At 39.0% G+C, this 24,709-nt stretch overlaps 1 protein-coding gene across 4 annotated transcripts in view; it reads right to left on the bottom strand.

Moving 5' to 3' along the window:
* Positions 1-24,709, bottom strand: part of ADGRB3 (adhesion G protein-coupled receptor B3) — a 1,384,867-nt gene that overhangs the window by 1,002,382 nt on the left and 357,776 nt on the right. The gene's annotated exons all lie outside the window — the stretch shown is intronic.

Below are 24,709 nucleotides of genomic sequence, written 5' to 3'. Positions count from 1 at the left end.
GTAAATAATATTATAGTCCACTGAAGCTTGGCATTTATAATAAACCAAAGCAAAATGTATTATGTGCCAAAAAAGGCATAGAAAGCACTTAAAAACCATGTCTCAAAAATGTAAAACTTGCAAGGACTGAATAATGTGGATAAGTTATTTAATGCGAATTGTAAAACTGCCCCTTATTTGATCGGTGCCTTGATGGTAGCACTTACATCTTTTTTGGTCAGGCGGTGATAGTGTACAGTGCCTTTGGTCAAAACGAAGTCATCCAGAGATGAAAATCATAATCATATCAATTCTGTCAAGAATACAGGATAGGGGCACTACGGGGGACTTCCATTGAAGAGTAATAGCCTATAAGGTGAATACACAAATAGTGTAAGACATTCCTCCTTGCGAAAGATACCTGGGATTGATGCTTCAAGTAGACACACTGAGATTGTGAGCTGTAGGGGAGTACCAGAAATTGCCGAAGCAATAGCAGTCACTTTCTTCCACACTGGAAAAAGTAGCCCACAATCCCAAAAAATGTGTGTAAAGGTACCTGGAAGATGGCATCCCCTGAAACATAGTCCAGATGTTCCTGGGAATATGGCCTGGAGTCTGGAAGGAGTACAATACCATCTGGTCAATACCTTAAAGGCCATTTTCCTAACTGACAAGGATTTTGTAGATTTGTGTTATCCAGCATTGTATCCCAATCTTCTGGAGCAAACTGTTCATCACAGTCAGACTCTCATGTACTCCTATATGGAGGCTCCCCAGAAAAACATAAGGCCAATGCTGTTTTGTAGAACTGAAATGAACTGAAATGAGGCCCTTGCCTCTGGGGGAGTCATGGCAGATCTGTTCAAAGGATGTAGATGGGGAGGATGGGTTAAGTCTAAAATGGGAGATATAAAAGTGTCTTATTTGTATAAAGTGGTAATGTTCTCTAAGTGGGATTTGTTTTTGTGCACATACTGTAGGCGATCAAACATATCGAATGTATCTCCTAGTTGGAGATCTGCTAAGGTGACCTGGGAATTGGATTTCCACCATGAGAAACTTTCCGGGTGGTTAAACGCTGTGGCAAATAAGGGTTCTCCTAAAAAGGACGGACCTTGGGGTGCAGATGAAATCAGGCCATGTTTACTTTTATAGCAGTTCCAGAGGATGAAAGATTGTGTTACGATAGAATTAAGGGAGGTAAGTTTGTGTGCAGAGTTGGAGGGTTACCATAATATATACGGGAGGCAACAAGGTCTGATGGAGTTGGATTCAAACCTGACCCAGGATATTCCACTGAGCTATGTGGGAAAAGCGAACTGCTGAGAAATTCGATCTCTCTCCTGAACGTGGACTACAAAGGTTCTAGCCAACAGGCTGAAGTCTGTCTTCGGACAGATCATCCACCCGGATCAGACTTGTGGCATTCCTGGTCGCAGGATTGCGGACAGCCTCGCGATTGTCCGAGACACGGTTAAGTACATTCATGGCCGCCGTGTGCACGTGGCCCTGGTCAGTCTTGACCAGGAGAAGGCTTTTGACCGTGTCTCCCATGAGTTTATGTGCAGAGCTCTGCGCAGGTTTGGTCCTGGGGAAATGTTTTGTTCGTATGTGAATGTAATGTATAATGACATTTCTAGTTTGGTGTTGGTAAATGGCTGGAAAACTGACCCCTTTCCACTTTTGTGTGGGGTCAGACAAGGCTGCCCTCTCTCACCTCTGCTTTTTGTTTGTTGTATAGAGCTCTTCGCCTGAAGCATCAGACGGAACCCAGAGATCAGAGGGATCACCGAACCAGGACCGGACAGACGTGAGGTCAAGTGCTCACTCTACATGGACGACGTGACGGTGTTCTGTGCTGATCGGCGCTCCATTGACACACTCGCCCAGACCTCTGAGGACTTCGGCCAAGCTTCAGGGGCAAAGGTCATCTGTGGGAAGTCAGAGGTCATGCTCTTCGGAAAGTGGTTCCTGCCTTCTTCTGCACCCATTCCTTTCAGCATCAAGGCGGACTTCATCAAAATTCTTGGGGTCTGGTTTGGAGCTGAGGGTGCAGCCCTAAAGTCCTGGGAGGAAAGACTGTCAAAGATGCGACAGAAGTTTGGACTTTGGAGCCTCAGAGAACTCACCATTGAAGGTAAAACACTGGTACTCCACAGCGAGATTCTCCCTGTGTTGCAGTACCTCGCCCAGGCCTGGCCCCCCTGGGTTAACACCTGCAAGGACATCACCAGGGCGGTGTTTCCAAAATGGACAGAGTGAAGCGGGTGGTTATGTTTAAGGAACCCCTCAAGGGCGGTAAGGGCGTGCCACAGGACATTGGTTGACAGAACTGTGGACTCTGATGGTAACTCCATGTCCCGTTTTTTTCCTCCGGCCTCTTTGGAGGACCCTTGGATGTGACAAATGGGACAGCTCCATCCCCTACAACTGAGACATTCCTTGGTACTACTTGGACACCTTCAAGTTTATTAAGGAGCTGGGGCTACATGGAGTGAAGCCTGACTTGTGGAAACCAAAAACTATCCACAAGTTGATTAGAGCATCGGACATTGTTGAGACTGTTCCTGGCCTCCCTTCAGCCACCTGCAAAGTGGTCTGGAGGAATGTTTCTTCAAGGAGACTCACCAACAGGCACAAAGATCTGGCATGGATGGCAATCCAAGGGGGGGTTGCCACTCAGGACATTCATGCATGCCAGAAACCTGTGCAGATACAGGCACTGCCCCTATTGCATCATCCAGGAGGAAACTGCTTTTCATGTTTTCTGGGAGTGCCCCTTTGCACAGGACCTGTTGAGGGCCTTGGAACCTGAACTGAAAGACTTTGTACCACAGACTGCTATCACACACTTCGGTGTGTTGAACGGACTCTTCTGTGGAACTCATTCACAGGAGGACATTGACAATGCCTGACGGGTGCTGCGTTGCTTTAAGGACGCTTTGTGGTGCGCCAAAAAGTGCCTCATCCACCAGCGGGAGAGGATGTCCATCGAGGACTGTCGCAGACTGGTCTACAGTCTGCTCAGAGACTATCACTTGATGGACTACAAGGAGGAAGAGGAGGTCAAAAGATTTCCCCTTTCCCCCTCCCCTTTCCCCGTGTATCCTTTGGCAGTTCAATAAAGCTTCGGGCCTGTGAACTCTTTTTCTCCCTCCCCTACCCCATCTCCTCCAGCCCCCCATCACACCCGTTGCCCATTTGAATGCTATCTGACAGTATATGACTTTTTGTGACATGTTTTTGAAGTAATGCTTTCAGGGTAATGCGGCGTCTTGCATGATGTGATGTTTCGGGGCATTATTACTCTATGCATCACATCAGGCATCATACAGCAGGATGAATGTAATTTATTTGTATGCTTGGAAATGTATTGTTGTGTAGTGTATTTATGCGCTGCGTGGCAGTACAGAGCGGAATGTACCCTGTTAAAATATTTGTTTTTTTGTATAATTTCTTGCAAAATAAAGTATACATTTTCAATCAAAAAAACAGAATTCTCCAACACAAGGGCAATGCCTATCAGGGGATATCCTGTAGAGTACACAGTATTATGACCATTGCAATTTTTGCTTTGACTGATATGCTTCAATAACTGAAAGAACAGAAACTTAAACTGAAGATGTATAACCAAAACAAAAAAAAAAAGCCAGCATAATGATTTTGAGCTGGTCTAATGTTGGGTCAGGTTGCAAATAGCAAAAATCTGAAACAGAGAAACTAGATATACAAGGGGCATAAATGCCCCTAACTCCAGGAACCATATCTAGACTTCCAGAAAAAGTCAAGATATTAGTGGAGTGGGGTGGCATAGCATCGACATCCGTCATAATAGCCTACTAAGCTTGAAAATTATGCATTACATGTGCATGTCAAGAAATTATTTTTAAGGAGACAGAAAGCAAGTTAATGCAATCTGTTTCCATGCCAGGGGACTTGAGGAAAGTTTCTTAGAAAGAATGGAGGTAGTCCCAGTATAACCACATAACCAGTTGGTTGAAGAGCGTTTTACCAACCAAAAAAAAAAAGGATGGTTGGTATGGTGCCAATAAGTTTTTAGGCGGTAATATGGTGGAATATTCAGGTATCCTGATGTCCTCTGAGGAGGTTCCGATGTCATCTGGGATGGGTAGATCCTGTTATCTGATTATTCTGGATGTTTGCAGCACCAGGAAGTAAGATATAGTTCACAGGCTATAATATGCTGTACAGAGGAACTTCCAAAAACGGCCATTAGGTGGAGTTCTGACATCAGGAAACACCAGGGAATGGCTAATAGTCATAGTGTGAGCAAATGGAGTAAGATCCATGTTAGTGCCAATAATAATCAGCAGGATAAATTCAGTTGAAGTTTTAGCTAATGTCATGTCTGGTACGTCTTCTCTCACATCTTGGGGAAGGCATGCACCAGATGTTGGTGTTGGCCTAGGTGTGGAAGGTGGACGAGGGAGGGATTCTGCTTCCATAAGGCCCAGCTTAACTAAGAGTTCTTGCCCTTCCAAAAGTGTAGTTGCTGTGTATGTTGTTTCATTATGGGGGACTGAGAGTTTAAAGGGGAAACCCCCGCCGGTAACGCATGCATGTAGTTGCCAGCACTGTGGTAACTTATTTCATTTTGCGCTGTCTATCCAGGGTTGCTGGGGAGATGTCTGGATAGATTTGTACAGGGGTACCATCCAGGGTTACGGTGTGAGAGTTGCGGGGTGCTCTGAGGATCTCCTCTTTAATAAGGAAGTCTTTTAAGCAGAGTACAATGTCTCGAGGGGGTTTATCTGAGGGAGGTTTCAGTGTAAAGGACTCAATTTCATGATCTGGCAGCAGAGACTGGAACAATTTGTGCATGGCAGAGATCAGGTCAGTGTTAGATTCAGGGACTCCTCTGATCCTGAGATTGTTCCTGTAATTTTGATTGTCGAGATCTTCGACCTGGGACTGCAATTGCGTGATAGTCGCAGCAAGGGATTCATATTCCCTGAAGAGATCATTGTGAGCTATACCGAGTCCATCATGCTTGGTATTTAAGTGGTCAGTATGGGCTCCCAAAGCAGCAATCTCCTGTGTCAGGGTATTTGTTATTTTATGAAATTCCATTTGGAATTTGGTGGCTATTTTGCTGTAAATAGATTCCAGGCTTTTATCTAAAACTTCTTTTGTGAGGGGGGCATATAAAGGAATGGAGACATCTTGTGAGAGCTGAGATGAGGGAGAGGCAGGGCTGCCGGCGCCATCTTGTGACATGCTGAATCTCTCCTGTGTTCGCAGCAGATAGTTAGTGAAAAACCTCTGCGTGGTCTCCTTGGCTTATTTTTCTTAGGTGGCATGCATGGCGTGATCCTGGGGGTGTTGGAGGTGACTGTGGTGAAATTTGCGGGTTTCTGGCCCCAGGAAGCAGGCTAATCTTAACGAGTAGTGTGGATCTACTCAGACATGCAGCCGGTCCCACAGAAGTCACACAGAATCACTCTTTTCATATTCATGTCTGTCATGACTGGGCTTAGTACAATTTAATAGCACCACCTGTTTTCTGTTTTAGTCATTGCTATTAAAAGTAGAAAAACAAAATCAAAGACTGATAACTAATAATCAAAGACCGATGAGTCTTGTAAGAAGCTCACAACTGTACTTATGTATTTGCTTATTATTTATTATTGGTATTTATATAATGATGATAATTTATCCAGCACTTTACACATACTAGGGACAATTTTCTTTTTTAACCACTTCCATACAGGGCATTTTCACCCCCTTCCTGCCCAAGCCAATTTTCAGCTTTCAGCGCTGTCGCACTTTAAATAACAATTGCGCGGTCATACAACACTGTACCCAAAAGACATTTTTATCATTTTTTCCCCACTAATAGAGCTTTCTTTTGGTGGTATTTGATCACCTCTGTGGTTTTTATTTCTTGTGCTATAAACAAAACAAGAGTGACAAGTTTGAAAAAAACACAATATTTTTTACTTTTTGCTATAATAATTATCCACATTTTTTTTTTAAACAAATGTTTTCCTCAGTTTAGGCCGATACGTATTCTTCTACATATTTTTGGTAAAAAATATTGCAATAAGCGTATATTTATTGGTTTGCGCAAAAGTTATAGCGTCCACAAAATAAGGGGATAGATTTATAGCATTTTTATTATTATTTTTTTTACTAGTAATGGCAACGATTTGCGATTTTTATTATGACTGCGATATTGTGGCGGACATATCAGACAATTTTGACACATTTTTGGGACCATTCATATTTATACAGCGATCTGTGCTATAAAAATGCATTGATTACTGTATAAATGTGACTGGCAATGAAGGGGTTAACTGTTGCTAGGGAGTGATTCTAACTGTTGCTAGGGAGTGATTCTAACTGTGGGGGGAGGGGATTCACAAGGGGAGGAGACTGATCGGTGTTCCTCTGTACAAGGAACACACCATCGGTCTCCTCCCATCTGACGGGACATGGATCTGTGTGCTTACACACACAGATCCATGGTCCTGCTCGGTTACCGGGCAATCACGGGTGCCCGGCGAACATTGCGGCCGCCGGGCACGCGCACCGGGACCGGAGTGATGCGGCACGCGCGCGCCCCCTGGGCTGCCTGGAAGGCTGCGCCGTCATATGATGGCGGCTCAGAACAACAGCTGTACCGTCCTGCCGTCATATGATGGCGGGCGGGCAGCAAGTGGTTAAACTTAATCTGCGTTTTGCTTATACAGAGCAAATAAACTAGTTTACTTTAATGCAGACACAAATTCCATACAATTTCCATCTTTTTTCTCCCTGACTCTATTCAGCCACCAATAGTAAGAGCAAAATACTATGTGGGTGACAAGTTATAGAAGGGTTCAAACAACGTTTTGTACTTTATATGACACTGTCACATGGGTAAGTCATATGTTTCTCCATATGTACAGAAGTACTTGGTAGTTTCTTTGACACCTTATTGCTGGATACTGTGGCAAAGTAGGAAATAAAATCTGACATGTGCGTCTAGGGATGAGGGGCAGGGTGGTTGACACAAAACTGTTGCTGTGTCCTGAATGGGCAAAGCAGTGCTTTGTTTTAGGCATTGAATAAAACATAGTTATAAAAATCCCTAGTAAAAAAAAATGCTCTCTATTCTAATGACTGTGATATTGTTGTTGCCTTATACGTTTATGTGAAATCTCCATTAATAGCTCTAAAATATTGTAACTAGGAATATATTTCATTTAGCTTGTATCTATGCAGGCCAGAACATATTATCTTCACATATATCTCTGGTAAGACCAGACAAGTCGGTGCCTAGGCTTGGGTATACAAACAATGGGATCCAAACCTCATTGATTGACACATAACTCACTTCAAAGGATCCCATGCTGGGATATGCAATGAAGGAAGGCCAACCCAAAATCGGTAATTAACTTCCCGGGAATAGCTCACCAATCAGAGCCACGCTATGCCAATCAATGAGGCATCAGCCTGTATTGATATACACAGGCTAGATGGGAGGAAAACACTTCCTTTTGGGAGAGCAGCCATCAGAATGGAACCTTGGTGAAAAGGGTAATTATGGGGAAGGTCTGCCCTTTACTTGTGACTAAATATGTTTGTAGATTAATGTTTTATGGAATATACTCTGTATTCCTTCATGTAATTCTCTTATTTTAACCTAGTATTTTCTTCCTTGGTCTAGACTATAGATAGATGGTTGTGTATTAGATAGACTTTCAACTACTTACCAATAAATGTTGTTATTGTGTTAAAGCTTTCACTCTTGGTCAAAGAACTTTCATTTAACCCAAATCATATCTGAGAGATATTAAATCTTAAATATAGTACATGGGTAACATTGTAAATCATTGAAAGGTATTTTATTTATAATAGTTTTGGTAATTTTGGTAATTTTTGGTATTTTTAAATATTTTTGATTCTTGACCCCTCCCCCCAATTCAGTTATAAAACTGAGATTTCCATCTCAGTACTTTTTAGTGACGCTAGATTTCCTTAATCTGATGTCTGATCATCTCTGAGCGCATGTTGCTCTGGACCCACCCCAGCCTAATACTGATTAGTGTAGAAAGAAGAAAAAAAACGGTGAGCACATCCCTCTGTCACTCTGCTCTCTCCTCCTATCAGCATGCTTCTTGTCTGTACACAAACGGACTGGATGCTTGTACTGCTTTCTTTCTCTCACACTCCAACTGTGCTGTAAGTGGACTGCAAGAGGTTATGACCATGTAAAATGTAGGTACTTACACTGCCTACATTTGAAAAATACATTTAATATTGTATTAATCATTTCAAACCTACATTTATTTGTGTCTTTTATATTGGCCTAGAGTTCTGATGACGCTTTTAGGATCAAATGCACATGAACATTCCTTCCTACCTGTGTGGATAATTTCATAATATAAAGAAAATACATTTTCAATTTCAGAACTATCAAGCTTGCAATCTAATTTCACTTCAAGATCTTTTTTTTTCATAAAGTGAAGTTTATTTCTGAAATTAACACAGCAGGAGATCTAAGTGCTTATGTTTGAAGTATGTTGAATAAGAAACGGGAAAAAAATATCCCGCTTTAATGTTTTTCAGTGGATTTCTTTCTGTTTTAATTGCTTTCTGCATCTCAGTTTCTGAAAGCAATCTTTGATCGTGAATTTAATTTCTAGCTCTGGGAAGCGGCCTATTGTACTTATGCAAGAATGAGCACAATTCCCCATGAATCAGACATTCTCATAATTTTGTGACCTTTCCCAACTACACAACAAGTTTGTGTTTGATAGGAACATTTTTTTTACTATTTGTTTATGTTTATGAAATATCTGATAGCTGTTTTACAAACTCATGCACGTATTTACTGAAATGCAATCTTTACAAGACAAAAATGACCAGTATATTAGTGTAAGACTGTTTAATATACTTCTTAGTTATTGTATGCATTTGAATGACCAGCAGGAAGAATAACCTCTACAGGTTCACTTAGCAGTGTCTTCAATATCTAAAATCAATAACTAAAATCTTTCCAATTTCCAGACAACAAATGAAACTATATTCACACAATGAACTCCATTTACTAATCTACTGTACATGCATAGCATATTGGTTATATGCATTTTAGCTTTATTCGTGTGCATTTCATTGGGTCACTTAAACAAAAAGCTTTACCTATGCATTCTGTGGTGCACTTTATAACACAAAGGGCATAAAAGGAACAGTATTTTAATATACGACTAAACAACAAACTGGGATCACACTGTTCTAAATGAACATCAATATACAATCAGCTGGATAGGCTCCTGGATCATAAACTTGCTATCTTATGTTCATAGTTTATCTTTGCTCTTATTTATTTCAGTAAATCTGCCTCAATATAATTACAGATGAGCTTTAACTATTTTAATACCAGGCACTTTTACCCCCTTCCTACTCAGGCCAATTTTCAGCTTCCAGCACTGGCACACTTCGAATGACAATTGCACGGTCATGCAACACTGTACACAAAAGACATTTTTGTCTTTCTTTTAGCTTTCTTTTGGTGGTATTTAATCACCACTGGGTTTCTTATTGATTGCTAAAAAATTATAAACAGACCATACATTTTGAGAAAAATGCATTTTCTTTGTTTCTGTTTTAAAATCTTGCAAATAAATAATCGTTCTTCAAACATTTAAGTCAAAATGTATTCTACTACATTTCTTTGGTGAAAAAAGACAAATCAGTGTAATTATTTATTCTGTAGGAAAGTTATAGAGTCCACAGACTATGGTACATATGTGACTTTGAGCGGGGATATCTGAATGATGGGTGCAGCTACAGGTATCATTCAGATATCAGCTTTTTCAGCCAGCGATTCCCTACACCATAAGGATGATCATAGCGGCTGTTCCACTGCTTGATCATTCTTATGGGAGGCGAGAGGGGACCCCCCCCTTCCCGCCACCCTCCGGTGCTTCTACCGACTCACCGCTACGATCGAAGCCAGGATCGTTTTTTTTCTTTTTTTTATTTCAGGCTTCCCAGCCTAGAGGTGAGATGTGGGGTCTTATTGACCCCCATATCTCACTGTAAAGAGGACCTGTCATGCCATATTCCTATTACAAGGATGTTTACATTCCTTGTAATAGAAATAAAAGTGATCAAAATTTTTTTTTGGGGGAAAAAAGTGTCAAACAAAAATAAATAAAGTAAAATGAACAATAAAAAAAAAAAAAATTTAAAGCGCCCCTGTCCATTTAAGCCCCGACGTGGCTTCCAAACAAAATTGACGTCGTTTTTTTCCCCACAAATAGAGCTTTCTTTTGGTGGTATTTTATCACCTCTGTGGTTTTTATTTTTTGGACTATAAACAAAAAAATAGCGACAATTTTGAAAAAAACACTTTTTTTTACTTTTGGTGCATGCAGAAGCGAACACATACGTAAGTCCCGCCCACATATGAAAACGGTGTTCAAACCACACATGTGAGGTATCACTGCGAACGTTGGAGCGAGAGCAATAATTTTGGCCCTAGACCTCCTCTGTAACTCAAAACATGTAACCAGTAAAAAATTTTAAAGCGTCACCTATGGAGATTTTTAAGTAGCGAAGTTTGGCACCATTCCTCGAGCGTGTGCAATTTTGAAGGGTGACATGTTAGGTATCTATTTACTCGGCATAACTTCATCTTTCACATTATGCAAAAACATTAGGCTAACTTTACTGTTTTGTTTTTTTTAAAGCACAAAACTGTTTTTTTCCCAAAAAAAGCATTAGAAAAATTGCTGCGCAAATACTGTGTGAGATAAAAAGTTGCAACAACCGCCATTGTATTCTCTAGGGTCTTTGCTAAAAATATATATATATATATAACGTTTTGGGGTTCTATGTAATTTTCTAGCAAATAAATTATTATTTTTACATGTAGGAGAGAAATATAAGAATTGGCCTGGGTGCTCCAGAACGCCAGGAGGTGCTCCCTGCATGTTGGGCCTCTGTATGTGGCTATGCTGTGTAAAAGTCTCACACATGTGGTATCGCCATACTCGGGAGTAATAGCAGAATGTGTTTTGGGGTCTAATTTGTTGTATGCATATGCTGTGTGTGAGAAATAACCTTCTAATATGACAATTTTGTGAAAAAAAAAGAAAAAAAAATCTTGATTTTGCAAAAAATTGTGGAAGAAAAATTACTAATTTGCTAAATTTTATAACAGAAACAAAGAAAAATTCATTTTTTTACCAAATTTTCAGTTTTTTTTCTTTTATAGCGCAAAAAATAAAAAACCCAACGGTGATTAAATACCACCAAAAGAAAGCTCTATTTGTGTGAAAAAAAGGACAAATATTTCATATGGGCGCAGTGTTGTATGACTGAGTAATTGTCATTCAAAATGTGAGAGCACCGAAAGCTGAAAATTGGTCTGGTTAGGAAGGGGGTTTAAGTGCCCAGTGGTCAAGTGGTTAACAGCATGTCTCAGCTGTAGATACCTAAAGTACATAGTATTGGATAGAGCGTATTTGGACTTCAACATCACTATCAGAAATAATGTGCTTTAGGGTTGTAATCCCTCAGGCAGTCAACAACTGTGGGTCATAGATCCAATAAAGATGGGAAACCAATGTATTTAACCAAAGGGGAGGTGGGGCCAGAAGGTGGAATCTGCTCCATAAATCTCCCTAGCTTGGTTCTATACTCAGATCGTCATTCACATAAAAAAAGTAAATGATGAGTGGGCCCAAGGTCCCCAAAACACCAAAATGCTCAAGGCTGCATAAGAGCCTAAGAGCGCTGTCTCAAGAATCATTGCCAGGTCATAAGATACAAGGAGAAATGTTTGTTGGGACTTTAAATGAGGATTTATGGGGTCATTCATCTCCCCTCCTCCAACCCGATTTTGGCCCTTCCTCTCAATTGGGGCAGCCTGTCCCATCTGCATCCTCTTCTCCTGCTCATCACCATCACCCCCACATGTGACCCACCTGGGGTGTTGCTTTGGGCTGGCTGTGTGTCGCCAGGGAGGGCCCCCTCGGCTCCGGGGGTGGTATTACTGGCCGACCTGGCTTTCTTGGCTGTGTCGCCATTGCGCATACATGTATGTAAGTTGGTGGGTCAGGTCTAGATATGTGATGGAACATGTTTTACATTTTCCCACCTCTTCTTCTGAACTTTTTCCAAATGTGGTCTTTTCATATTCGTAGGTGACCCTTAAGGTCTTGCTCCTGAAGAGTGACATAAAGGTCCCGAAACACGTAGAGCTTACAACTACCGAAAGGTGTACCTAACCAACAACTATGTATGGACGTTCCATTTTATTTGTGCCCTCTTGATTCTTCTCCTCTATACTTTGTAAACATTGGTATCTTTGTACATTATATGTTATATGTTATTGTGCTTTCCCATATATTACTTACTTGCAAACGAGTCCATGTTGGACCACTTTCTGTGATACAATAATAAGTATTTATATTGACCTTGTGTAATGCCATGTGAAAATGTATTACCTTTTTACAATTAAATTTGTTTTTTGCCCCATGTCTACCGCTTCCGTGTGCCTCACTCAAAGTCCTGCCCTACGTTCTATTCTTATTTTTTTGTACCAAAATCAGGATGGAGGAGGGGAGTTGAATGACCCCATAAATCCTCATTTAAAGTCCCAACAAACATTTCTCCTTGTATCTTATTAACTAATTAGGGATGGAGGCACACTGTCGCATTAATAATTGTTACGACTATACTTCAATGTATTGGTAACTCTCAAAATTATGTAATTTATTCTTTTCCCCTCTTCCTTTTCATATTTTGACATCCGTCCATGTTTTGATTTATTTACTGATATACAAGTTTACATTTTATGTTTTTTGTTAACATCTTTTCAATAGACCATGCGTGCATGTGTGCGCTTTGGGGCCATTGGCTGTGATTTGCTCTGGCCGTGTCATTCTGCTACTTCCCGGAGCTGCAACGCACACTGGGGGTGGCCCCTCCCCCTTGATCTGACGCAGGGGGGTTGGGCTTCCTCCACTGCGCGTCAACGTCATGCCTCCATGCTGGATATTTGGCGTCCTCATGGCACGCTCCCACCCGGCATGCTTGCTTTCCATCTCCAGCGCTCGAGGGGCTTGACATGATGCATCTGGGTGAGCCGCTTGGTCATACTGGAGGTCTCCCCATGGCACCTCTCTTGCCCCCCATAGCTTGCTGGTACATGACGTTGGGGGCTCATGAACAGTGGCACTCCCTGCCTTGGCCTCCCCTTGATTTTGGGCTTCACATTTTGTCTTTTCTCATCTTCCCTCTCCTGGTTGATACTTATCTATGGCGTCCTTGCCTCATTCACCCTTTTAGCAGGTAAATTTCCTTGTTCACTTTTTCACACAGTCCCTTTCTTTTTCTTTCCTGGCTTACTAATAACACTTTTGTTATTTATCACCCTTTGATTCACTTTGTTTTTCACAGGCCCTCCCTCTCAATTGGGGCAGCCTGTCCCATCTGCATCCTCTTCTCCTGCTCATCACCATCACCCCCACATGTAACCCACCTGGGGTGTTGCTTTGGGCTGGCTGTGTGTCGCCAGGGAGGGCCCCCTCGGCTCCGGGGGTGGTATTACTGGCCGACCTGGCTTTCTTGGCAGTGTTGCCATTGCGCATACATGTATGTAAGTTGGTGGGTCAGGTCTAGATATGTGATGGGACATGTTTTACATTTGCCCACCTCTTCTTCTGAACTTTTTCCAAATGTGTTTTTTTTATATTCGTAGGTGACCCTTGAGGTCTTACTCCTGAAGAGTGACATAAAGGTCCCGAAACGCATAGAGCTTACAACTACCGAAAGGTGTACCTAACCAACAACTATGTATGGACGTTCCATTTTATTTGTGCTCTCTTGATTCTTCTCCTCTATACTTTGTAAACATTGGTATCTTTGTACATTATATGTTATATGTTATTTTGCTTTCCCATATATTACTTACTTGCAAACGAGTCCATGTTGGACCGCTTATTGTGATACAATACTAAGTATTTATATTGACCTTGTGTAATGCCATGTGAAAATGTATTACCTTTTTACAATTAAATTTGTTTTTTGCCCCATATCTACCGCTTCCGTGTGCCTCACTCAAAGTCCCGCCCTACGCTCTATTGCCAGGTCATGGTCAGGTGTTTCTAAAGAAGTCATTTAAGTAAATTTTACCAAATTTACTCTACCAACTGGGGTCAATAGAAGAGACATCCAGGAGTTACATTTCCACACAAATTGGGTAACCAAGGTACAGATCTTGCCCAAATAAGCAGCAAGCTCCCTAATAATCCTTACTCCCAAATAAGTGAACTCTTCAACCTCTTGTAATGGTGTCACAAACCTGGAACTAGAAAGGATGGAGAGGGACAGTATTGATTTATCCCAGTTGAAGAAAATTCCAGAATAATGTCCAAAGTGGTCTACAATTTTTAGTGCTGATTGCAGAAAGGAAGACACATCAGCCAGGTATAGCAGTGGGTCAGCGGCATATAGTAGTTGTGTAATAAATAAATAAATAAATAAATAAAGTGCTGCACTATCCCTCAAATTATCAAAAATTAAGTGAATATGTAAAAACTCCCTCAAATAAATATATATAAAAAACATAAATAGTTCAAAAGGGACAATCAATATGCATAATATATCTTCACCAGTGCTCTTAAATACATAAAATATATGGAAATTTATGACCAGTGTTAAAAAAAGTCTCTGTGACTATATAACCTATAATTAAAAGCCCAGATAATGTTTTAACTGTGAGTAAATTTCTTTTCTACAGTGCTCCTCCACTCAGTCTGGAATCTTCTTACTCTTGTACTTAGTGCAAGAAATAAAACTCCACCTGCTCCAAAAAAACACCAAACTCCAAAAAAAAAAAAAAAAAAAAATATGCATGCAAATAGGGTGTGTCCAGCTTGGTAAGATAAAATTTGGAACCCCTGTTTGCACTAAACATTCCGACCCACATGACTGGGGTCTTCCCCATTTCTGATATTTCTTTATTCTTCTTTTTGACTTGGCATGCTCATTGAAGCTGTTGCCTCGGCTTTGTCCTTGCATCAATTTCTCTCAAGGTTTGTGTAAATGTGGAGGATGACAGCAGGAAGTGTTGGTACAACATGCTTATTGGCATATAGGTTTGTCTCTGTTGGTTATTATTCTGTATATCTGAGCATACAGTACCATATAGATGTATGTTCAGCTGTGAGACTATGATGCTGTTGATGTTATCCTGATTATGTTTGCGTTTGTGATGACTTGTACTTAGTATTGTGTATTACTCTGTGCTGAAACCTGTTTTCTTTACTTATTAACCTAATATTTGAGATAAAACAAACTGAATTAAATACCTATCAAGCTCACTTAATACATCCGCTATCTCAGCTATTAACCACTGCAGTGGCACACTTAGAGCATGACAGTTTAATAGTAAGGCTAGTTTACAGTAATTTTATTTTGCTGTACGAATATTTCATTCTGACAGTCACAATCCCTCTTTTACTCTGACTAGATGCTATTTACAGATATGAGCAGCAACAGCATTTGGCTAACTGGGTACTTATGTGAAGATTGCTTTGAAAGTAACCAGATGTTTGTAGTCCTAGTTTCTGTCTTAAAGAAAGCTGAGTAAGTGGACAGGTTTTCTAGAAGATAGAGCTTGGAAGTACACATTGTGTATATGTGTTGTGTTATGGCTTCCAACCTCACCTTTGAAACTATCAAACTCAACCATATGCTCTCAAACATCAAAGTGCTGCATATGGCAGGTGAAACTCAGATCCCAGATGTTTACCAAGATTTATTTTTTTTTTTTTTTGGAGTGGATTTAGGGTGATTTGTGAATATCACCAGTATCACAGTCACTAATATCACCAGTAAGGTGTTATAGGAAAGTTAATATTAAAAGCAAGCTGTATTGGTAGTTCTCAGCAATGATTTCACTGTGCTGTGGTAAAGATCCAGAAATGACAGTTGGTTTCTGATAACACTTAAGCACTACAGACTGTCAAGAGATGACTGTTATTTTCACATGTGTCAGACTGCTTGGACTGCTTGGTCTTCATAAATTTCTATGAAATACTTTTGCCACTTGACCTGGTTACATTGAAATGGGCCAGCAGCATACTAAAGTAATGAACTGGTGGGTTAGATAAACAGCTTCAAAGGCATAATCTTAGATTTACCACATGACCACGCTAGTGCTTTCACCTGATATAAATTTCATTACTTCAATATTTGGTGTCATAAACATATTTATGTGATATATTCAGTGAGATAATTTAATGTGCAATAACAGGAATGAATAAAGGAAAAACATTTTTCTAAGTTTAACCAGGGCAAAATGGATACTATTTTATCTGTAAAAGGTGATGTTTTTACTAGCTTAAAGAATACATGAATTTAAAACAACATAGCACCTTTAACATATCCAGGCAAATTAAGCATGTCAGCACATGCAACCTTTAACCTTTTTATCTTCCTTTGCTTTTGTACTCACATAATCAATGAATGTGTCAGTTTCTATTTCCTGTTAAATTTTCATGAAGATACCTGCAGACCCTGAGCTTTTTTCATCTGGAGATATTTATAAAGGCATCTCTAAGATCCTGTTAGAAGTGCAGACTCCCTAGGCTAGCTCAAAGTTGTCTGGCAGGGATCAGCAGAGGGGTGTACATATCTAAAGGGATATCAGGAAATGTCTACTTACATATAACACCAAAAAACATATTTTCAAAGACTGCATAGACGTTATTAGTTCTACAGAATCGGTAAGTAGGATTAGGCTTGCCATCTTTAAAGATATTGCAATATCCAGATTTGAAGGTGAAGAGTAATGTAACAGTTAATTGGTATTTTTATCCCAGAGATCCCCTTATTCTTTAACTAATACTGGCTAGAACTGCACGTTTATTGATTGGAGTATTGACAAAAGGGGCTGATGAAATGATGTTTGGCCTCAAGATGAACTGCATGCCTGGAAAAGATCTATTAGAGATTATTTAAATCATTTTTGAATGTATTAATCAAATTACTTTTTCGTTATAGTTTGAAGTCATCACATAACAGCTGACCCTGTTGCCTAAAGCGACATTTATCAATTAATTTTATCTCCTGATTTGGACATCACTGTATTTTAGATTGAAGTCTTCAGAGATTGCCTTTTTCATCTAAAAGATGTATTTTAACTCTAAACGTGTATTTACAAATGTATTTTGTTTAAACTTTATATCTAGCCAAAATGTTTCTTTTTAATTTTGGGGATTTTGAAATGTTGACAACTCCTTCCTTCCTTCCTCTCTTCCTTCATGTTTGTGTACCGTTATGGAAATGTAACTTCATCACCTGTATTTCACACAAAATAGGAAAATGCCTGATCAATGCCCATGTTTACATGTATGAACAATTCTATACATTTGGCGTCATACTCCTTTTCTTCTAAATGTTCTATGGTCTATACCCAGGGCCCCTTTCAGAGGCTGTTCTCAGGTGTATTTGAGCTGCCTACCTAATGACACTGTACTCTTCAACAAGTAACCAATCATGTATAGCCAATTAATACCAGGATCTAGAACATCGTATCTACACTGCTCTTTCTCTGTGCAGACAGGCTGCAGCTGACACAGTATTTTACAGAGTGCAAAAAAAAAATTAATTTTAAAAAGTCTTTGTGACTTTTGTGAAATTTGATTAAAACTAATAATTTTTAAAAATGCATTGTTTCAAATCTTGTTTATTTTTTTCCCTTTATAATAAAAAAAGACTAAAATATTTTTTAAAACAGTGTGCTAAATATGGGCCTTATATGTCCTGACAACAATGTAAACATTATTTAGGTAGGCAATTAAAGGTGGGTACACAAGGGATGAAATTTGGCTGAAAATGGTCGGTTTGGCAGGAACAGGGTGATGTTTGGCTCCTGCATAAAGCTGTCTGTTATACAGAAGTGGGTCTTATGACCAGCTTCTGTCAAATTGCCATACAGGAAAACCAGCATTCAACCCACATTTGATCAATATTGGCAGCCACTGGTTGCACATGCTGATCAGTGTGTTCTGGTGGGGGGCAGTCTGGCAGTCAGAACACAAAGGCACATCAGGAGGAGATTGCCACACTAACATAGATTGTATTAGTATGGTGATCTCTCAGCCCAGCCTTAGTCATAGGGTTATTGTAAAATTAACCAATGCATACTGAAACTGATAAGAGCTTAACAACCTTTACACGAACATATCTTCTTAGCACTTTAAGTAAACATCCCTGGGTTGTAGAGTTTAGTATATATTGCAGTCAAAATGTTTTATTGATTGACTGGTTAATAAAATACTATTGATGAGTTTCTGCTAGCATTGTATTTCCCTGAGTAACAAGAATAAAGTAAAGAGGCAAAAAACACAACAATTTATTTTATTGCCAATACCCTAGAAAATGTAAAGAGTATACGCTGTTCCATTTGAACCATGACCAAAGGTAGAAAAGTTTGTCTGAGTTAAGGAAAGACATGAAATAAAGTCTGCACCTTGCTCATTACCTCAATGTTGTCTCTGGGATTAACCTACTGTTCTGGAATAAAATAGGGAGAGTTTAGCAGCTCTTTTGCCCCACCAACCCAGAAGTAGGAATAGGAGTAGGAATAGGAGTAGGATTCACAATTGCAATATGGCAACATAGACTTATCTACCATGGGAAAAGACCTTCCCTTTAAATTTGTGTGAAAATAACTTGCTACTCTGAACGGTTTCTTGGGGTTTTGTGATATTTCCTATGTGGTGTACCTCTCAGTTGTGGGACTGTAGTTTTGAGACCAAGGACTAGAGGATCATTGTCTGGTTTTTATAATGGAGCAGAGGCAAGGAGTCATATAATTTAGGGAATATTTGCCCTCTTTCAAATATGTAGAAAGTTTGCAGGTTCTTGTTAGCAATGCATACAATAATCGTATTGGTTTAAAGTGTTTCCCAATCCAAGACCAAAGCTTTTATTTGTTTCAGTTTACCAGTAATTAAATGTGGTGGCTGCTTTCATGTTTTACAGATTTTTTTTAGGCCCTTAATTTTCTCTTGATAAACATGCCAGTAGCATCTTTCCTGTCCTAGGACTTTAATATGCATCCACAGTGCTGTATTTATGGAGGAGCAGTGGTGTCATCTTAGCTGCGCTCCTCATTTGGACTATATACACTTTCTCCTCTCCTCTTCTCCCTTACATAGAGGGTAGATGGTTTGTAGTTCACAGAAAATAGTTGGGAAAGCATATAATAATTATTAGGCTGTCAGTTTATAGCACAGAAAGTTACAAGAATGTAAAATTTCTGTCAGGAGCAACAATAATTTTTCTGTACAGCTAAAGGCCTGAAAAATTAAAAATAATGCAGACATGGAAGTAAAAAAAGAACAGAAAAAAATTTGTTAGACACTGCAAGAGATACCAAAGAGCAACAAGTTGCTTTTTCAGTCTTTATTTCCTTCAGCCTTGCCCAAAACAGGCATTTACCAATGTTAAATATCAGACATTTGGAGAGAAATTGTTGAGAGAAAGGAGCATGGCCCGGGAAGTTATCAACCCTCTCAATCAATAGAGATACATGTTTCTGAAAGTTCAATTAGCAACCCCTGTCAGTTGTATATGGGATTTAATTTTATCATCATAGGGGAGCTGGGATAACCCATTTTTTAGAACTTATTTTATGGGCAATCAACAATGGAAGTGATTACACATTAAAAAAGGGTGAACACTGCATTTAAACATAGAAATTATTTCATTCCAGTAACAGAAACGTTTTGGACTTCTCCATCTCTCCTGCACCTATTACATCTGGATTCAGCACAAAGCCTATAATGAAACAAGAACAGAGGCATGTGATATGTCATGTATGGATTAAACAGTTTATTCAATATTCCACACAGAGATATTTTGATCAGCATATTGCTCCTCTGAAATAGTACCTATATCTTGTTGAGTAAACTTATTCATTCATTTGATAAGGAGAAGATTGGATAGATTTGATATTATACCATTGGTGTTAGTTGCCTGGACCAAAGTATTAAGGCAGGGGTTAGGGTCCAATCCGGTGTAGCTGTAAATATTGATAGAAGGAATTATTTCTAAATTCAAACTTAGTTCACATATGGTTGAATGATTTAGGATACGGTCCATGTATAATATGGATACCATGCCATTCTTTCTCTGCTGTCATTGAGAAAATATACCAAATGTATACAATTCTGGGTGGTGTATTTAGAGAAATTCATAATGCCTTTTTTGGAGCCTAAAAGTATTACAAACGTTCTCCATGAGGTATAAAATAGGGTGGGTGGCATACACTTTGATAGTTAATTTTCAGTTGGTAAAGTTTGTTTTTTTCCATGCAGATTGTGAGAAACGATATTGTAGGAGGAAGAGGAACCAGTATTCACCTTCCAGTAACCCCAATGGTTGAATCCTGCAAGCCCGGTAAGGTCATAATATTAATTATACGGGCCATCTCTTCCATATTAGGTCTTGAAACACACCATTACGTTTTTTGAAAAAGGTCTGGGGATCCAACATAGGAAGTTTTGAATAATCCAGAGTATGTGTGGCATAGAGAACATTTTTAGGAGGGTAAAAACTGTCAATGGATGTTTACACCAAACCATACATTTACTCCTAAATTTATGTAAATAAGATTTTATATTGACAGAAAGGTTATCTGTGATATATCTAGATATATAAAAACACAAATATTTTAACAGGGATGTAATATATGAGACAGTTCACCGGTGGTTACAGTAGAGGATCTCTGGGCAAAAGAGTAGACACCCCTTTTAATCATTAAGCCAGAGAAACAACCAAATTTCTCAATTAAGGGCATGCCATTATGGTATTGGAGGGGGAAATATTGGTATTAACCAAGAACAACAAAACGTCATTGCCATATAATGCAGGGTTTCGATAAATTGTAATTGCAGTGCATTTCTGTATTGGGGCAGGTTCTAAGAAGAATACATAGTACTTTATTAAGACAATGATTACAGGTAATCTTCCATCTAGCATTAAATAAAAGTAGGCTGTCAGTTGAGCCCCACAAAGCTCAATGAACAGATTGGTTCACATGGGTAGATGTAAATCCCAGTTTCTGAAAATAAATTTGCCCCCACCTTGATTCTTCTGAGGAACTTATAGTACCAGGAATCTATATTTGTATGTATGCAAATGTCCTGGCTGCCTATACCTTACCTGGTTGCCTTACATTTTATAACCATGTATGTTGTGGTCGTTAAAATGAAATGAAGTTTTTTGAAATTATCGATGCTCCCAGTTGAAACCACTGCTAGTGGAAGAGAATTCCACATCCTTACCACTCTAACAGTAAAGAACCCTCTACACAGTTAAAGCTTGTTATATATCTATTTTGTGTGAAAGGTCAGCACATTTTTTTAAATTGTTGGTTACTACCCACAATAGTGCAAACAAATTCACAGTTACAGACTGATTGATTTGCTGAGATGAAAAGCATCAGTGGAAGAATAACATTATATGTCGTCTAATTACCAATATGCACAAACAAACATTTCATAAATTTACACTGTCAATGCTTGTTTAACTACCTCATGCTTGTATAAGTAATAGCCTTTTTGCAAACTAGTGAAGTGAAATTGTATCCAATGAATGATGGTCTGTAGAGAAGCTCTATCCTATGCCTTGAAATGATACATATCTTTTTAATCTAAGTTAAACATACTGTGTGCTGATATATTCAAATTCAGTCTTCCTCACGGATAGCTAATAGGTTTGAATTAAACCATGTTAGTGAGAAAAACTACTCATTGTACTACATTGTGAAATGGGAGAAGCATTTTTATATTTTTACAAAAAGATTATAAAGACTGAGGCAGCCCCTACTTCAGTAATGATACTTGGTATATAAAATGTAGATATTTTTCTCTACATAAAAAGTTGATAGACAAAAAAAGCTAATACTGTACATATATAATTAAATTTTCATTGGATATTGTGTCAAAATTGATGTTTATCCTGTCTGAAAAAATGTTCATATTTCTTGACGTCTAGGCAGACTGTTTACCACAGTCAGTTCAAATACATTGGACTGTACTGAATATACCACAGTCAATTGCCCAGCCTTCAATCACAAGACCAGAAACCCACTCAAGGCGCACTAAAGTTGGGGGCATATATGCTAAGAAAATACTTTTTGCCCATTTATTTTCAGAACACTAATGCCCTTTACACACGATCAGACATTGATCGGACATTCCGACAATAAAATCCATGGATTTTTTCTGACGGATGTTGGCTCAAACTTGTCTTGCATACACACGGTCGCAAAAAGTTGTCGGAAAATCCAATTGTTCTGAATGCGGTGACATAAAACACGTACGTCGGGACCATAAACAGGGCAGTAGCCAATAGCTTTCATCTCTTAATTTATTCTGAGCATGCATGGCACTTTGTGCGTCGGATTTGTGTACACGCGATCGGAATTTAACCGATCGGATTTTGTTGGCGGAAAATTTTATAGCCTGCTCTCAAACTTTGTGTGTCGGAAATTCCGACGGAAAAAGTCCAATGGAGCCCACACACGATCTGAATTTCCGACAACACAATCCGATCGCATTTTTTCCTTCGGAAAAACCGACCGTGTGTACAGTGCATAAGAACTGTCATCCTACTTTGTTCAGTTGTAGGTGTATGGGCCCAGAGTAAGTGAACTGTAAGTCCAGTATACACTATGCACTGGCAAAGAGGTTGCTTTTTTAAATTGTATTTTTTTGCAGAATTCAAATAAATGTTTTCAATTTTGACTTTTGGGCTTTTTCACACAAAAAACATTTTGATTCATTGCCCTGTGCTTTCCAGTGCAATAAGAATGCCTGTCAAAAACCGTCTTCAATTGTGTTTTACCAATGTATTACAGTGTGTAGGACATAAGCCTTGTCTGCTTTTATGTAATTTTCCTGAATGTTTCCATTTAGGGATTAATCACATTGTCAAGAATTCTATGACATATTTCAGGAAAAATGCATAGGCACAAGAATATCCATTGTTTCCACTAAGCCTGCTCCCATCAATTTCCTGTTCTATGTTTTGCATACTGAATTTTTGGTGGACTGGTCTGCATTTTCAAAACACATTTAAATATGCGTGTGCTAAAATTAGCTAGCTTTTCATCTCCTGTAAACGAGTCCTGGTAAGTGAATGGTACTGTTACAAAATGAATCAAGATGCATTTTATGCAACAGATACATATGTCATTGCACATATGGCATGGCATGGTTTCAGCTATTTTTAAAGAATTGGGGAAGATAAATGTATTTTTAATGTTACTAATAACACACCTATGTTCCTACTCTACAGAGTAAAAACATGGAGGACTAAGGTACACGTGCAATTAATCTAATCCTCAAGAGGAAAAAATGGTAGCTCATTTTACCGAAGGAGATTGTTGGGTCATTATCGAGAGTCTAGTTTCATGAGATTATTTTCACAGACATAGACTTAAAATGGGAAAAGCCAATGATTCCTTAAATGTGTAGCTAATGAGTAAATATTCTCTTTATTGCTTTCAACAATGTGGAGACTATTGTAATATACTAAACTACATCATTATAATTTTGTTACACACAAGTGTGATTTCCTCAAAGAGGCCATACATGGGTCAATATTTGGCTAGTTCAACAGGCACCGAGCAAATTTTTGATCCATGTAACGGCAGGCTGGTTGTACGAAAGTCGATCTATCGATCCACTTCTATACAACCAGCCGGTCTGTTTTTTACTGATCCATCAGTGCCGTCGGCTATAGCTGGCAGCATTGATCAGTGTAATCTGATGACGGTGAAGGTTCCCTGCTGTCAGAATACAATAACACTTTGAGTGTGTGAATGGGGCAATTGGGCAATATGTTTTCATTCAACTCACTGACTGAATTAAAAAAATGTAATAATTTATGGGATTCCTAAGTGTAAACTTGAGCTCCTATGTGCAATACCCACCTTTTGGTGAATGGAACTCCATGTGTTACAGGAACATTAGACAGCTCTATTGTATATTACAACTTTTGCTCTGTCACTAATGTTTGAGTGTACATGAGATTTCAATTACATGTTAGCAAAGAATTAAACTCTTTTTTTGCAACTACCTCAGTTGAAAGTTATGTATTAAAATGAAAAAGGGAGTGGTTAGCATGTACATTTCCACACTTACAAACAATTAAAATCTCAAGAGTAGTAGTCCTTACTGATAAATACAAGAAACTGTGCTAATAATACTGCACACTAAAATAGACATGAAAGACTGATTGGACTGTAAGTTCTCAGCATGCTTTGCTGGCTGTTGCATAGTTTCTGAATAACCACACTGGGGTTGATTTACTAAAACTGGAGAGTGTGAAATCTGGTGCAGCTCTGCAATTGGCTTCCATGTTTTAATTCAAAGCTTAATTGAACAAGCTGAAGATGAAGTTAGAAGCTGATTGGCTACCACACGCAACTGCACCAGATTGTGCACTCTCCAGTTTTTGTAAATCAACCCCAATTTGTCCAGTCTTGAACTACTAAATATAATTTATTAATCAGGTAATAGAGACAAACTCATTGGTAATTACATTATAAAAAATAGTGGGTGTTCTTCTCATTGTGAACACATATCCAGGTCTTTTATTATGAAAAACATTCATTAGAAAAAGCATTTTAATAAAAAGAATGTTGTATTAACATATAAGTAAACAATAAAGAGAGATCTCCTAAATG

Source organism: Aquarana catesbeiana, linkage group LG04, assembly GCF_042186555.1.
Source record: "Aquarana catesbeiana isolate 2022-GZ linkage group LG04, ASM4218655v1, whole genome shotgun sequence".
NCBI lineage: Eukaryota > Metazoa > Chordata > Amphibia > Anura > Ranidae > Aquarana > Aquarana catesbeiana.
The sequence above is the reverse complement of the archived record's forward strand: the minus strand, read 5'-3'. Positions and strand labels throughout refer to the sequence as shown.